The 16,703-nt window shown below is 36.6% G+C and overlaps 1 protein-coding gene across 8 annotated transcripts in view; it reads right to left on the minus strand.

The window, feature by feature from the left end:
• The window catches only part of Nrxn1 (neurexin 1), a 947,027-nt gene that overhangs the window by 307,176 nt on the left and 623,148 nt on the right, over window positions 1–16,703 (minus strand). The window lies entirely within an intron of this gene.

Below are 16,703 nucleotides of genomic sequence, written 5' to 3' on the forward strand. Positions count from 1 at the left end.
CAATTAGTCCCAGTACCTCAGCACCTTCCCACAATGGTCATGTTGATATATCCATAAAGTATTGGCTTTACACACAAAACTATAGCAAACAAACAATAGGTTTAATTGAACATGTTCAAGGAGGAGGACAGAGTTATTTTAAAAGAAATAGTGAAGCAGCTCTGTTTTTAATATACTCATTATATCTACCAGCAGGTGTTTCAGAACAAACAGCAGATCACGGATTTTTTTTTCCCATTGAATTGGATGAGCATGGAATTTAGTGGGGTTGTATTTCTTCCTGCCAGTTTCTAAGAAATAGTTTAGGAGGAAACACTGCCTGGAGGCTTCCCAAAAGCAGTAGAAATATATATCAACTTGTTTTTGAAACAAGAGCTGCGCATAGATGCAGCAAGGTCACACAGCACAGTGGAGCAAACTGCAACAACTACACCAGGAATCAGTTTCCTGGGGAAAAGGTTTGTGTACGTATGACAGGTGATAACTAGAGGATGAAGAGCCATGTGTCCCGTTGGTCATGTCAAGAAAACACACACTGCAGACCCCATCTATAGATGCTTAGATCTCATTTAACAAGCAGCACGTAGTGGCCGTCAAGCTTTTCAGCATTGGAACCAGCTCCCTGCCCTGTGTACCCCTGAGAATACTGTCATGGTCTCATACTATGTTTTCAAATTTTACTTTGACTGATGGTTATTTTACTTTCCAATATGATGTCAGTAAGTATCTTAATTTAAAAAAGAGTTTTTTCCTCCTAAACAGATCTATTTGGAATCCAGTGCATTGAAATCCTACCTCATTTCACGGCTAGTATCTCTTTCATTGACTGAAATGAAAATAATTTTTCAGTCCTAATAGAAGATATATGCAAAGATTTATATAAAGCAGAAAGGGAAAGACCTCCCTCCACTCTGAAGGGCACTATATGAATTTTTACTTAATTCACCTTAGAACAGAACTTGAGGAGAATTTGTAAGGGAAGGATAGCCTGCCAACAAGAAGAAACGCCATATACATTTATTGTTTATCTACTGTTGGGGTTAGTTTTGTAAGCCAACTTGAGTGGACCCTGGGAATGCCCAAATCTAGTGAATTTTTCCGGGCTCATTTGTGGAGTGTTTCTGGAAGAGATTAGCATTTGAATTGGTGACTGAGTGAAGCAGGTTGGCCACACAGCGCCTGGAGCCACCATTTGATACCCTGAGGGCTTGAACAGAACAAAAGGTGGCCGGAAGTTGGATTGTCCTTCCTCCTCTGCCTGACTAAGCTGGAATATCACTTGCAAAGCTGGTTCTCCAGTCTTCACACCCAGCCTAAAATCTACATGATTATCTCTCTTGTTCTCAGGCCTTCAGAGTATACCACCAACTTTCCTGGGTCAACAGCTTGCAAGTATCAGTATATATGTGTGTATCACTAGATGGATGGATGATAGATGACTGATAGATAGATAAATAGATTGACCGATAGATTAGATAGATGAAGTATTCCACATTGATTCTTTTTCTCTGGAGAAGCCTAATGCAACTACTATGTGTCAGAATTATGCCAGAAAACATCCCATTTTATGGGAAAAAGCTTTTACATAAAGGGATTCTTATGTGTACAAGTTGTGTGTACAGACATATGTTTTTACAATAGCTATGTACTGAATTTCTATGATCACTTGTTTGCCAGTTCAGCAACGCTGGCTTAAGGTCGCACCTGTGAGTAGTAAGTATTTATTTAAATAGCTGATTAACCTTGTGGGTTTTTGGGAGGTCGTAACCAATCTTTATTTTTCATCAGCCATTTTCAAAGGCTCTTGAAAATCTCCAGAGAGCTCCACAATCTATACGTTATATCTGATGGTTAAAAAGACTTTGGTACATAGATCTGCCCAGAAAAGCAGGTTAGGGATGACTGAACATAAAAGGGATGAAGCAGAACACTGTTAATATTAAATGATACAGAGGCTATGTACCGTTTGCTAAGTTTCACAAACGCCTTGTATGTTAATGCTTGAAAGTAGTTTATATTTCTCATGTGACAGAATTTAAGTCATATTTCAAATGCACCAGCCCGTGTGCAAGTAAGCAAATTACATGAAGAACATACAGACTGTGTATTAGAAATGCCATAGCATTTCAGAGCCAGTGCCATATCATCAAAAGCATGCTTACCATCATATTATTAACCAAGTACTATTTGGTGAATATTTTTCTGCTTGCTAATTTTCACAGATGATTAAGTATTAAGTGTTTTGGTAAGGCAGATGTCAACAGATCCAGAACATACAGCAGGTGAGACTGCTTTCAAAGGAGGACACAGTGGTTATGTTTAAGTGCTAATACTTAATGATTAATTTATTTTTCCCTTTTAATTAAATTTATGTTCTAGCAACTATGTATTTCATATGAAATAAACAAAATGTTCAAAATTAGAGATATTACTTAACAATATGATAAAGCACATTCCAGACTTCAGATGTCTTCTACCAGAGTCACCCTAGTGAAGTAATGCTGTAAATTGTAAGTTTATAGTACGTAGTGATTTTTAATTTTACATATCACTATCATGACGCGTCTTTCATTTCTTCTCTACTTTTATATAAAAAGTAGGATAAGCGTTACTCCCACATGGCACCTGAGGAAATTTAAATATAAGGATTGACTTGCTACCTAAAGTCACATATCTGCTTACGTGGTTAGGCTGGTACGAACCTAGTATCTAGATTCTGTTCCAGTATACATGTATCTTTTGGGTACAGAAGTGCTTCTTTAACAATGAGAAAGTCAGGAAACAGTTAATTGGGCATGTCAGCGTGAATTCATCAAGGCCACCTGCTGACATAATCTAACGTCTCACATCCATAACGTGACATTTGTCCCTCATTTACTCTTTCAGTTCACATGCTTTAAAGCAGGAAAAACACGAGGTAAATGTGAAGTGACAGAACATCTAATGCATGCAGAGTAATGCTTAGCTAGCGTACATATCCCAGACTTCCGGAGCTATACAATATTTTAGTTTGTCGTTACGGAATCCGAGATAATAATTTAAAATTATATTTTCAATAAGGTAAGTGTTATAAAAAAGATCATTTCTCAAGATTCGATGTCAACACTTATTTCAGCCTTTCTGAGTGAATGTTAAGGCTTCTTATGAAATTCTGTGACTTCTTAATGGAAATTTTCATTTCAGAGAATTTTTAACATAATAACATTAGAATTTATCTGATCTCTTTCACACTGACCTCCAGTAGTCCTAATATCTACTCCATTGTTTATACTCTGTATTTAGCTAGGGATGTAACTCTGCGTATAAGTAGATAGGAAATAATAGTTCTTAAAAAGCCATGGATTTTTCAGCTTACAAAATTAGCTCTTAACTTTTTAAGAACCCTATGAAATGGTATCTTCTCCAAAAAGGGCTGGGAGATTTTTAGGGAGACAAGTGAATTCTCTAGGTTTATTTTATTTGATGGATACTCAAAGTCATCATGAGAAAGATTCTTTACTGAATGTGGTAAACAGTGGTTTAATCATTGAAGGTCTTTGAATAGAGTCCTAATTAGATATATTGTTTCAAAAAACAAATATGGTGGGGTGTGGTGGCACTTGTCTGCAACTTTAGCTACTTAGGAAGCTGAGGCAGGAGGATCATGAGTTTGAGATTAACCTGGTCAAGAGGGCAAAGCTTATCTCAAAGCAAAAACAAAAACAAAACAAACAAAAAAAAACGAACAACAACAACACAAAAGAGAACCTGCCTAAAATCAAATATGATATTAGTTTGTAAGAGAGGTTTACACGAAGGAGAGATAGGAAGGTATTCGATCAGTAAAAGAGCTATTGTTTCAAAATTTAAAATTGAAAGTGATTCACTATAAACTATGTTTATGATAGTGGAAATATGAAAGAGAAATTTAAACAGTTGACATCTGATTTGTTGAACAGAGACAGTTGGGGATTGCATGGTGACAGCGTGAAACTTTCTGTCACCAAGAGGATTTATCAAAGTGTTTTATATGCAATAAATGCTTAGCTAATTTTTCTTGAATGTATAGTGTTTGAGGGACTATTTTTCCTGATTTTCTTTGTATCAGGAATCGAACTCAGGCCTTGTGCTTGCTAGGCAGGCACCATACTGATGAGCCTAAGTGCCAGCCCTGCATAAATATTTTATCCTTGAATTATGACATCGAGTTGCCTTTATATTTTCTAACTCCAGCAGCAACCTTTTGCTATTGTCTTGACCTTGTGTTTTACTTATTTTTGTTTTTTAAAGAACCCCACTCCTTGCTTTGAATGAGTTATTTCCTACCACCAAGCCATCAGGCTGTCAAGCTTCTGGAAACTTCTGCACATAATCTCACACACGGTTTCTTTTCCTACTCTCTGGGAAGACACACGCACCGCCCTCTGTGATTGCCAAGTTGCCTCTTTCCCCTCAGTTGTAAAGGGTACTAATTCCTGCCTGTGCACAGATGGTTATATTAGAGAGACGTCCCTCTTGCACTTCTCCTTCAGCGTCTCTCACCGTGACACTGCAGCCCCTCTTGGGTCCCTAACCTATGGAAGGAATCCGTTCACACAAATGTTGGAATATATTCTGACTCAAGGCTTTGCATACGTTTTCTCTTTAGCCTGCAAATCATTTCATAGTAGTTTCCGTGATTTCTACAGTGACCTACTTTGATGAATGAATGGATGGATGGATGGGTGAATGAATATGAATTTACTAGTGACCTGATCTCAGACTGAGCTGCTCTATTTAAGCCATTTCTACTTCAAACTAAAATTTGAAAGTTTTCACAATTAAATTTTTGAAATAAATATACTGAATGATATTAACGAGCAGCTGCAAGTTCTATCCAATACTTAATAATTTTGGGGCTGGGGGTTTAGATTTCGGGGTTGGGGGTTTAGCTCAGTGGCACAGCGCCTGCCTGGCAGGCACGAGGTCATGAGTTCGATTCCCGGTACTGGAAAAAAAAAAAAAGTAAAAATTCAGTAGCAATATACACAGCTTATTTAGTGCTGTTCAGTGTGAGGTTTTTCTCGAAGAAACTGATGGTATACTTCTTCTCTCCCTGTCCCTGCTGCCCTTAGTGCTAATGCAAATTGATTACCGAATTCCTTGCCAGAGACTATTTAATAAAGTTCACTTACTGCTTGAGGGAGTCTAGCTTCAGAAGCAAGGCGTAAGCATTTGAATTTCTTAAGGTTATTGGCTGTGGTTATTTTATTTTTAGCTCTAGATCACTTTGCTGTCTTCAGAGAGTGTTCTCTGAATCAGATTGGTGGAAGCCTACCACTTGCTTGGTTTTCCTGTCAGCCATATAACCTAGAACAAGAGACTTCAGTGGTTTTTAAGTTTTTGAATTTGATCTTCGAAACAGTTTGTCTCACTGGACAGTTTAAACTATTGAGCTGAATTGTTTGTAGAGGAGATATTTTCAAAAACTAACATTCTTGAGAGGAAAATAAATTGTGTTTTCAAACAAAATACACTGCAAGGTGATGTACTACTTACTGCAATCATTTTCCTAAATAGTATTCACAGAATTGAACATTATCTTAAAATTTTCAACAACCTAAATTAATTTGATATGAGAATTTATGTGTGTGGTTATATGTGTATGTGAAATACCTATTCTTATTTTCTTCTTATTTATCATTTTTCTCCTTTCAAAGATTATTATTTTGAATATCATCACCTTTTCAAAAGACAGTTTAAAAATCCAAAACAGATGGTGACACGGCTGACTAGCATTTTACGGACATCTGACATGAATTATTTTGTTGTGATATCGATCCTTAATGTACAGGTCTATCTGCTGGAAAGAAAAGTTAGAATGTTACAGGTTTTATATTCCTAGCTCCTTTCCACAATTGATTCTTATCAGACAACCAAGAGACACAGTGGTTTAGGAACGTGAAATATTCTAATTAGCTTCCTGATGGGTCCACTAATGCCGGTTATTGATTATAGGGAGTCATGACTTTGTACCATACCAGTTAACACCAGTCACGTCTCATGTTACGCGAATGGTGTCTATCTGTGTAGTGCACAGTCCACGTGCTCTTATGTGGGGTTCTTAAATATACACGAAAGGTGTGAACAAGGTGAATCGTCTACGAACCCATTTACATTCTAAAAGATTACTTCAGTAGAAGAGAGGAGCACTTGATTTTAGAAGAATAAATAATGGACATCCATGTAGCAAACTCTTTCCATACATGTCAAACTCTGAACATATATAAATGTGTAATGCATTTATAAACACATAATCCTCTCTAACACATAATATTTTCAGCAAGGTAAATGTATATGAAATATATGATATTTATGAAGAAGTATCTCCTTTGAAGAAGAGTTTTGGGCCAATAGGCAAGGGGGAATTTATTTTATTGAAGTGCATAATTACTATTTAAATTATCTTTGAGAGAAATGATTCTTAACCTCATAGAAATCATAATAGCTTTTTGCTGTTCCATTTTCTTGATAGTTTCATTTGATTGAAATTTCTTATTGAGTAAGCACATTTCATTTCTCATTTTAAAATGGTATCTTGGCTGGGGTAGAGCTGAGTCTCACATAACCTGGCTTACTGGGGGGAATTCCTCACTCTGCTCCCATGTCTTCCAGACCTACTGCGAGGTCTGACGATCTGACCTGTTCTGATCCCATGGATAGTTGCAAAAACTTAGCTGTTAGTGCCAACTGAGTTCTCATGGACCCCTGGGGTCTAACCACACCTCTGATTCCCAGAGGGTCTTCAAGAGTCGATGTGATGAACCAAGTTTATGGTTGGTGTTTTGTGGAGTAGCATGTATACGGTAACTCTGTACAGCACCACTGTTAGGCAATTTCAATGAAAGAAAACACTGCCTGCTCACAAGTTGTCTCTCCCTGTCTTTCACAGTTAGATCTCAATCTAATAAATTGTTTGTAAAAGTTCAATAAGTTCCCTCAATTTCTAGTCTATTATTCTGATAGGACATACAACTTTCCATACATGGAAAACTCCCCCCTGTTTTTTCTAGCTTGTATATCTTCTGGAGATATTTTCATGAACTTTTCATTATTAAGGGACTATCTGTACTTGTCTGAACATCTACACTTCGATCTGATTAAGTACAGGGTGCAGTGTCTAAAACATTTCAGTTACAGGCTGGTGTTCTTTTGCTACATTATACTGAGGATTTGCCTTCTTCCTCTCTCGAAACTTAGGGTTCAGAGTCTTTCTTATTACTCTTAGCTCCTGTTCATGACATATGATGTTTACATTCACTGAAATAATTAGGTTCTTATATATGTCGTATCTTTAATGGAGAAGAGAGATTTAGAAAAAGAGGGAGGGAAGAGGATTTAAAAAAACAAAGAAACAAGTGGTATTATGTGAATGTGCCCACTCCCCAGGATGCACTGTATGTACTGCAAACGTATTTTCGAAACACTAATGTGCTAATTTTTAAAAATCTATTTTATTTGCTAGTCTCTTTAGCTACTTAAAATTCCTTCATCACTTGTGCCAAGTCAGTCTCTTTTACCAGGAGTCTCAACTAATGATGTAGGTTTTATTTTCCTTTTCCTTTACTTGGGTTTTTGCATCTTTAAATGCATATTTAACATTGGAGGCTACCTTTTCTCAGTATTGGTCAGATGTTGTTATTAATTTTTAGACTTAGGTTAGTTACTCAGTAGAGCTAAGAACTCCTATTACTCTGATTCCTTTAGTCTCACCTAATGCCATGGCCACCTTGCCTAATTTTTTCATACTTCACATGAAAGTTTAAGAATTGGAGAAACTAGCCTGCTTCATTTCATGAAATAATTCCTACAACCTTGCAAAACGGGGCAGTAATTTAGAAAGTTAGTGACTTGTATTTCATTGTTGCTTTAGAAACTCTTAACATTTTTGTTCATTTTACCAATTTAAAGATTTTTAACCTTGGTTGAAAACTCTTTCCGCATACAAGGTGATCTTTTTTCTTTTGCTTTTTATGATCTTTACTCAAAAGAGTATTTCTATATAGGTAGAAAATGTCCAGAAATTTTAAATTTAACATTGGCATCTTGACTAGGTTGTAGGAGGCATAAATACTCCCCTTATTTATAATTGCTATACTTTCAAATTTTTTCTGATGGCCTCGCAAACTTGGAGTAGAAAAAGTGTTATATCCCTGCTACACTGAATAGACACCTAATGGACTGAATGTCTCATGTTGGCTACAAGATGACATTTGAATAATTATACGCTTTCGAGAAAGAACCTTTTATTCATATGCTTGTGTCATGAGTAAAAGCTAATCTTTTCAGAAGTTAATGATATTATTATTTCTGTAGCAATGATATAGAGTAACCAATAACGGAACAGACCTGGACCTGCCGATTGGTTACCTTTTTCAGAAAAGTTCAAGCCATTCAGGGGGAATATATTAGCCTTTTCAGAAGCAAAGTGAGTTTGAAGTAGACGTTTGTGAAGAGACTGGAAGAAGAGAACGTACAAGGAAACAGCCCTTTATATAAATTTTGTGTTCAATAATATCTAAAAATACTTCTTACTGCAACATCACGGGCAGTTCAAACACTGTGAACTGCAGTCCATGCATACGCTTTACATTTATTGCAGTGTGAAATATGTCGATGCAGCTCAACTAGCATCTGATGCATCCCTCACCGCTAATGAAGTGAGAGCGGAGGGATACAGAACTGCGCGCAGCTCAAACACAGGGATTTTGCTACAAACAGCTCCATGTCTGGTCACCCGTACAGCCAGCGGCGTGACAGATGCCGAGGTTAATCTGCAGCAAGTCCTGCAGTACTGACGTGTCAGCGTTGCTGTATACAAACACGCACTGACAATAAAGTCAACGCGCTCCTCCGCATCCGTCTTCATGCTGATGAAGGGCTTGGATTAAGACACACCGCCACTGCTCACTTAAACCAACTCTGTCAAAATCCAACATCTTTCTGTAAAAACAGAAATTTAGAAAAAAATGCCAATTTGCAATTCATTTTATGTAGACCCGCTCCTTTATTAAACGGTCAAGCGATTTTTTTTTCTGCCTTGTGTCATAAATCTTATCATGCGAGATGTTTTATGAGAAGGAACTAATGCTATTTCTGAAGTGTCCTGTACAAGACAATTTAATAGCACTTCTATTGCCAACAGTTAGTGAAAGTACATGATAACATAACAGATTTGTGTGAAAAAATTCTAAGACAAGGAATGAAATACTGAGAAGGTTAATAAAAACTGAAGTAGGAGCACCATTCCTTAAAAGATATTTGCTTTGAGCATAACTTTGAAATAGATCCAACTTTTCTGAAGGTTTCTTTATAAGAATAAAATAACAACACTGCAATGTTCTGTTCTATTTTTACTATGCACAAATACACATACACACAAGACAACTATTCTCTGTAAGATTAATCAAGCACATACCATGTGACACTAACTGGACTAATACGTTGCTATGCAGTATCTTGTTTAATACTGAAGCTCTGAAGGATAGCGATGCTATCCTCATTTTTTAAAAAATTGAATATCCAAGACTTAGACTAAATCACATGGTCAGGATCATGCAGCTATTAAATGGTGCAGTGAGAATTTGAACCCAAGTCTGTCTGAATCCTGATTTACATTCTGCATTTCTATAATTGCTTGGCTTCAGAAAATATACTATGTCCTTGATTCAGAAAGACACATGTGAAGTGTGTTAGATTTTGAAACGCCAGCCAAATAAATGATTGCATATATTTGATTATAAGAATAATTTTCTACTTGGATGGAGAGATGGATCTAAAAATATAAGAGACCGTAAGAAGTTTGATGCAAAGCAGATATTTAAAAATAAAACCCGGATGCCAGCTGGGGTAGGTAGAAGACCACTGTGAGCAGACTGGACATCTCCTTCTTTATGACAGAATCATGGGATAGGGACAACGCTGTGTACTTCTATCCGCAGAGAGGAGACCAGTCTCTGAAACTTCTGGGAAAAGAGAAAACGAACAATGGCTGCAGCATTTGGAAAATGGAAGTGTGATGGCTTTGCTGTGTTTTAGTGAAATGTAAGGAACCCTAAGGCACTGGGAGCAGAGAAGACAGCTAACACATGCTAGGTACAAAGCCTTAATGTTTACTGCGTCTGATAGAATAAGAAAGAGAATGCAGTTAATAGGAATGTGTTGGTAATATTTTGCTCTTTATTATAAATTATTTTATTCCTTTTTTATCACAAAGGAAACCACTTCTATTTAAGCAATAATCTATGCTTAGTAGTATAAGAATAGTAGCAGCTACATTAATAAAAATAAAATTAAAATATATATGTAGATATAAAACTTTCATCTGTTTATTCATACTGCAACTCACACTCCATAAAAAGCTTATGAAGATGACAATAAGAATAAAATTCAGCCCATTCTGAGAGATATTGAAACACATACTTTTAGAATACAGTTACAAGAAGAAAAAGAAGTATCTGTGAAGTTAGAAGAGGATATGCATAAAATTTGAAATGCAAAGATGGTAATGTTTACTCTCTTAAAGATTTTTAGGCAATGAGAGTCAAAAACAAGAAATGAATTTTGAAAGTGACTAATTTTTTAAAAAGGCTCTCTAAGGATATCTTCACGTTTTACCACCTACCTGAAGATGTATAACTGTGTCCAAGAGTATTTCTGAAGGTGAAGTGATTGAAATATTACAGTGTGGGTTAAAGTGGAAAATCAAATGTGGAGCAGGAAAGAGTCAAACCTTTCTTCTCTTGTGTTTGGTTCACAAAATTCTGTCTTCCTGGACTAAAATTACAAGGTGGTTTCCATCGGCACCTCAGATCTTTGAACACTGGGTTTCCAACCTCAAAAGACCACCATATTTAAAATCTAGGGCTTTCAAGTTCTACAGTGCACGTATGAAAATGATTAAGAAAGATCTATAGGGCACAGAGCATAGGCCAGTAGGAAGGCAAAGAAGGCTTCAAACTTACACCACCAAATCCATGGTCATTTAAAAATGTTCAATTCACTTTAAATTGGCTATTGCATTCCAATGCAGTTTGTAGGCCATCTGTCTTTGAAGTGATTTAAATTAAGTTTTATTGCTCTTATGGGAAAGACAAGCAATTTCTAACTCAGTATAGTCTGCTTACTTCCATCAATCACTAATTAGAATTAATTATTAAGACTTCACTGCCTTTTTCTCAAATATTCTGAATCATTTATCAAAGAGTGACATGACTATCTGTTCTTTCCTCAGAATACTGAAGTCACAGTGATATGACTTTTGGGTAGGTACAACTGAGCTGATGACTGGAGTCAGATGGTTAACAGTGATGCTATCTAAAAGCTACATTTAACCAAGAGAGCAGTATTTTTGGAACAGCAGGCAGTGTAAAAGTGCTTTGTGAATATTAACATATTCTAGCAAATTAGTTTGCACTCATTATCATAAGCAATTACTTACTGTTTAGATGCAGCTCGTTTTAAATTGGCAAGCAATTTGCAAGAATTAAAACACAACATAGAGAGTTCTCTGAAAATCCAACAATATCCTGAGACAAATGATGCTGCTAGGCTTACAGACCTGGTATCTCACAAGCTTACCATGAAACAGACTGAGAATTAAAATAGTTGCGGAGAGGCTACACGGACTTTCAATGCAAGCTATTTTGTTTGGACAACACTGATAAAATTGTGCATGGGAGGGCATTCTTTTAAAAAAGCATGAGGGGAAAGTGGGAGAGTTTTGCTTTCTAAAAATGAACTGCCTGCCAATTTCACTAAATTCCAGTACTTCAATACCCTACTGCCTTGTCCTGAGTTGTTTGGGCTTCCCCGTTTATCCCGGGTGAGAAATTTCGGTTGTCCTCATCATTTTCTGTATTCATCAGTAAGTCAGAGATTGCTGATAGTCACTGAATGCTTTTTACTTCCTTTGGTAACAGAACTCTCGATGCTAGCTGGACTTACTGGCTAGAGCATCTATTTCCCATTCTTATTCCCTTTGCAGCTGGGCGGAACCATGGACCATGTGCTGGGCAAAAGTGATGCCTGACTCCAGCTCAGGTCCTGCCTGCAATGCACCTATCCTCTCCCTAGTTCCCTCTCTCCTCTTGTACAGTGCTGACAAGGACTGAGTCGGCCACTGTAGGTTCAGAGATAGAAGTCACACATTGAGAACAGAACCCTCCGCGGAGACACTGAGCCAACTACCATTAAAAGAAAAACAAACTTAATGCTGGTCAGACTGGTGTACTTTTGTGTATTGTTTTCATAGTAAAGGCTGTTTCCATATCTTTAAAACAAAATGACAAAAAATTATAGTGTGCATTTTTTTATCTTTATGACAGTCAAGTAAATGTGATGGGGAAGCTATCTTATTTCACATATTCAAAAGAAATTTGTATTCCTGGGGGTAAAATTATTTGTCCAAAGCAAGTTTAAATGTTTTCAATCAAAATCTTCTCTCGAAGGTAAGTAACAATGTATTACCATTTTTATAGTAAACTGTCACTCACCCTGGTCGGTTCTAGGGAAAGGCTTTTTCTTTATGTATTAATTCTATAGTTCTTTTTTCCCTTAGAAAACCAAAATTGTAAATATTTTCAAACGATGTAAAGGATGCTGTGAGCCGACCCACACAGGCTCCAACATAGAGCATTTCCCGTAGAAATCATCCGATTGTGAATACTTTCTCCAGCCCTTTAAGATATGAATTTTCCTGTAACTTACTGCACATTTTACAACTTGTGAAAAGTCTTTCTCAAAGATTAGGAGACTGGCCCTTTGACATGCAATCATCCAGAAAAGACAGTGCTCCTCTCCCTGTTGCCTGGAAGGAGTAGGCACCTGACTTCTGCAAGTCCCCATCAGCAAAGAGAAATGGCAGAATACTTTTGGCCACTCCCACCTTAGCTGGCATCCTCCAGTGTTTTTCCCTTAGGTCCTCTGGGAGCAGAAAAAGACTCCTGTCTTGTGCTTCAGCGGGAATGAGTTCACGTTCTCTTCTTTGTTCTCTTCCTTGACTATTTTCTGTTTAACTTTGGTACCCATGATTCATTAATCACATTGCTTTGACATTTAAGCTTACCAGCCTGGAAAACAGCAGTAGTAACCCAGTAATCTACGCAAACCCTTTACTACTCACTATATCCCCAAACAGGGAACACTTTCTTCACCTGAATTTCATTGTATCACTCTCAGGGGAAAATCCCTCCTTCTACGAAGAAAGTAGACAAAATATCATCTGGGAAGCTTAGTGGGCATTGCATTTAGAGATATCTATGCACTGGTCAAAGTGTTAAATTATATTTCACAGAGTATTCTATCTCCATTTCTTGAGAATAGTCAGCTCAAACAAATACATACTTATCAATGCAGAACATATTCTACATATTTTACTGTATACTGGTTTCATATTACTTGGTTTTTAAAGTAATTTTCCATCTTAGGATAAGGACTAGTTTTCATGGTTCTTTGCTTTTACCTCAGCCTAGAAAAACCTGGGTAGGTGGGGAGCAAAATAAAATATATACCATCTAAAGTTATTATGATGATATCTTTATCTTCATTTGATGCTTTAGAGTTAAATATCTCTGTATTACGTTTATAACAAGGAATTTAAATAGGAGGATCATAAAGTATATTGCCTTCATATCGCTGTCAGAAATTTTTCTCAATGTATTGAAAAGTAGTATAATGTAGAAAATACCATCAAAGGGTTATGTGTTGAGAGTACTGAGAAAAGAAACTATTTTTTAAAAACCAAATACCTGATTTTTTATTGTTACTTTTCAAATGTTACATTTGGAAGAAAACTAAAAGTTTTATTTTCTGTTGACATATATGCTATTTTGGAGTAAGCATCTGTATATATTCATACAATCATACATATTTACACACTTTTCTTTAAAGTTTAGTACGTGTTTAAAATAATATATAAAGCATAAAAATAGTATACATGCAAGTAAGTTTGTAAGTAAGATATATATGGATATATGTCAGGGAATAAAATATATTCTCTGATAAGAGAACGTATGCTACTGGATAACTAACACCACATAGGGAACAGATAAAGTTAAGTAACAAAACAGAACAAAAACAATCAAAGACTAACCCCTTTCCCTTGCAGAATAACCCAAAAGAAACCTCTTTTAGTTCTCTGCAAAGTTACCTCAAAACCAAAATAAATAATCTCTAAGCCAAAGAAAATTTGTGAAGTTGGGAAGTTATCTTTTCCTACGTAAACAGACAATTAAAATAATTATAAAGGGGATTTTAAGAAAATAGAAAAGGAGGGGCTGGGGATTTAGCTCAGCGGCACAGCGCCTGCCTGGCAAGCACAAGGTCATGAGTTCGATTCCCCGTACCGGAAAACAAACAAACAAAAAAAAAAAAAAAAAAAAAAAAACGAGAAAGAATAGAAAAGGAAAACTTTCCCCCACAATATATTATCTTTAAGCAATTTAAAAATGTCATATCAAGAAATTTTCAAGCACTTTTTTATTCTGCTACCTTTTTAAATGAGACTTAGTTTAGATTTTAAAGTCGGAGTGTTGTTATGCACCCATGCTGGCCCTGAACTCCTCATCCTCCTGCCTGTCCATGGCCAAGCCACCCTGAACACACCCAAACTCCAGTAATCTTTCCACCTCTGTCTCCCATGCACTGGGGTCCAGACATGTGCCACCACACTAGGCTTCTTCCGCCATTGTACGACTCATAAGAAATATCTTTTTATGTTCATTACCTTAAATAGCTAGCAAGTGCCATTTCTATCATCTGAACTGTATTCTACCCTTCAAGGTGGAGAGCACGAAAACAGCACAACCAGCTTCCTCTCCAATCCTACCGACAGCAAATACAGCATTCACACTATCTGTACTATGAGTAGGAAATACGGGCTGGATCCAGTTAGAAAGGACAGTTCCCACTACAGCTTTGCTAGACACTAACCCAAAACCTGATGGGAGGCTTTTGTGTCTATAAAGAGGTGAGAGGACACTGGGTAAGTGCAGAAAAATAAAACAGCAACACGCCCTGGTCACCTACCCTGCAGAAAGCAGTTACCGAGGTTTTTACTATCTCGTGCTCATACTCTTCTCAGATACTCTACACATCAAAAAACACTAATGTTAAGAAACATGAAGTTTATATTACAGTGGTGAGCCAAGTGGAATAATTTAATTGGAGAAATGTCATGATCAGTTGTGAACTTTATCAAGATTATCATGATTCTATATAGAAAATAGGATAGATGGGAGGAAGCTGATCAAGAAGCCCGTTAAGAGGTCATTTTCATAAAAAAAGAAATACACAATAATGACTTCAACTAAAATGATTTGACGGCGGGCAGTGAAGGAAGTAGATGTGAGAAGCGTAAAGGAGATATATAAGGACCTTTTGTGGGGAAGGCAAGGGGAGGAATTCAAATATCACTCCTAGGTTTTAGAGCTAGCGAGGGAACACATGCTGTGCTGAGACAGGAAACTTCAGGCAAGGTACAAGATGCGTAAGGAATACAGTTTATTCATTTTTGACTTCAGCCCCTTTCTTTCAAGTGAAAATACTATTTTTTCAGCCCTATAACACTCAGTACATGGAAGTACACATGGAAGATGCACTTCAGAATCCTATCAACCAATCAAGTGTATAAGAAGGAAGGGTTGCTTACATGAAAATCTTGCCATAAGATTTCTTGAAATATTTTTGCAAAAGCATACTTAATGAACATGGCTAATGTGTATCTCATTGCCTTTAAAACAAATCAAAATGAATATTGTGTTTTTAATATAGCTTTCCAGGAAGCTCCTGTGAGGTGGTTACATATGGCATTTGAACACTTCCGATGTTATCTTTTTCCTAATAATTTTAATAAATTTCTTATGGAAAGTCTTCCCAATACTTATTGTCCTGGCATTTCTTTGCTATTACTATTGGTTCTCTGAATATTATCATTTGGTTAACTAATTGTGTTGATACTCTTCATGTGATCATCAAGACTTTAACATGCAAACTGCTCATTTCAACATGCAAACACTGCAGTAAATAGGTTTACTGTTTAGCCACGATGCTGCGTAGGTGAGCAAGAGTCTAACGTAGTTAGTTGAGTTTAACATCAAATCCCCACATCTTTAGATGAAGTTCAATTTTCCACATGTTTTCCACCATTCTATAGTGAGAGGGAAGGAGAGAAATAGTTCAGTAATAGTGGAAAGTATGCTTTATACTTTATCAGCTCAGCTTTCTGAGTATACAGTTTGTATAATAATGATTATTCTGATCTACAGGACTCCTCCGTCTGCTGAAACCTATAAGGCATGGGTCTTGGTAGCCTTTATGATGCCTTTGGGCAGAGTAAAAAAAAAGGAAATCTTCTACAAAATACTTTAATTTCAACTGTTAAAAATTACAAGGCATTCATTTGCTATTTCCTAGAAAAATATCATATTAAATACGAAATTCCGTGACAGTAACAATATGAATGGTATCAACTTCACAAGCACACCTTTCACAAATATACACAGCATTTATTTAATAAGATTTGAAAACCAACTGAATTCGTTTGTTTTCAGAGGGAGAATTCAATTCATCTCGAACCTTATTCTGCAGAATTCAGCCGTGTTCTGCAGAGACAGACAAGTCAAGAGATGCAGAGAAAACCAAAGTTCCTACTCAGCTACTTTCTTTCATGCACAGCAAACACCAGT

The sequence above is a fragment of the Chinchilla lanigera genome, unplaced genomic scaffold, assembly GCF_000276665.1.
Source record: "Chinchilla lanigera isolate Chin_1 unplaced genomic scaffold, ChiLan1.0 scaffold00040, whole genome shotgun sequence".
Taxonomy (NCBI): Eukaryota; Metazoa; Chordata; class Mammalia; order Rodentia; family Chinchillidae; genus Chinchilla; species Chinchilla lanigera.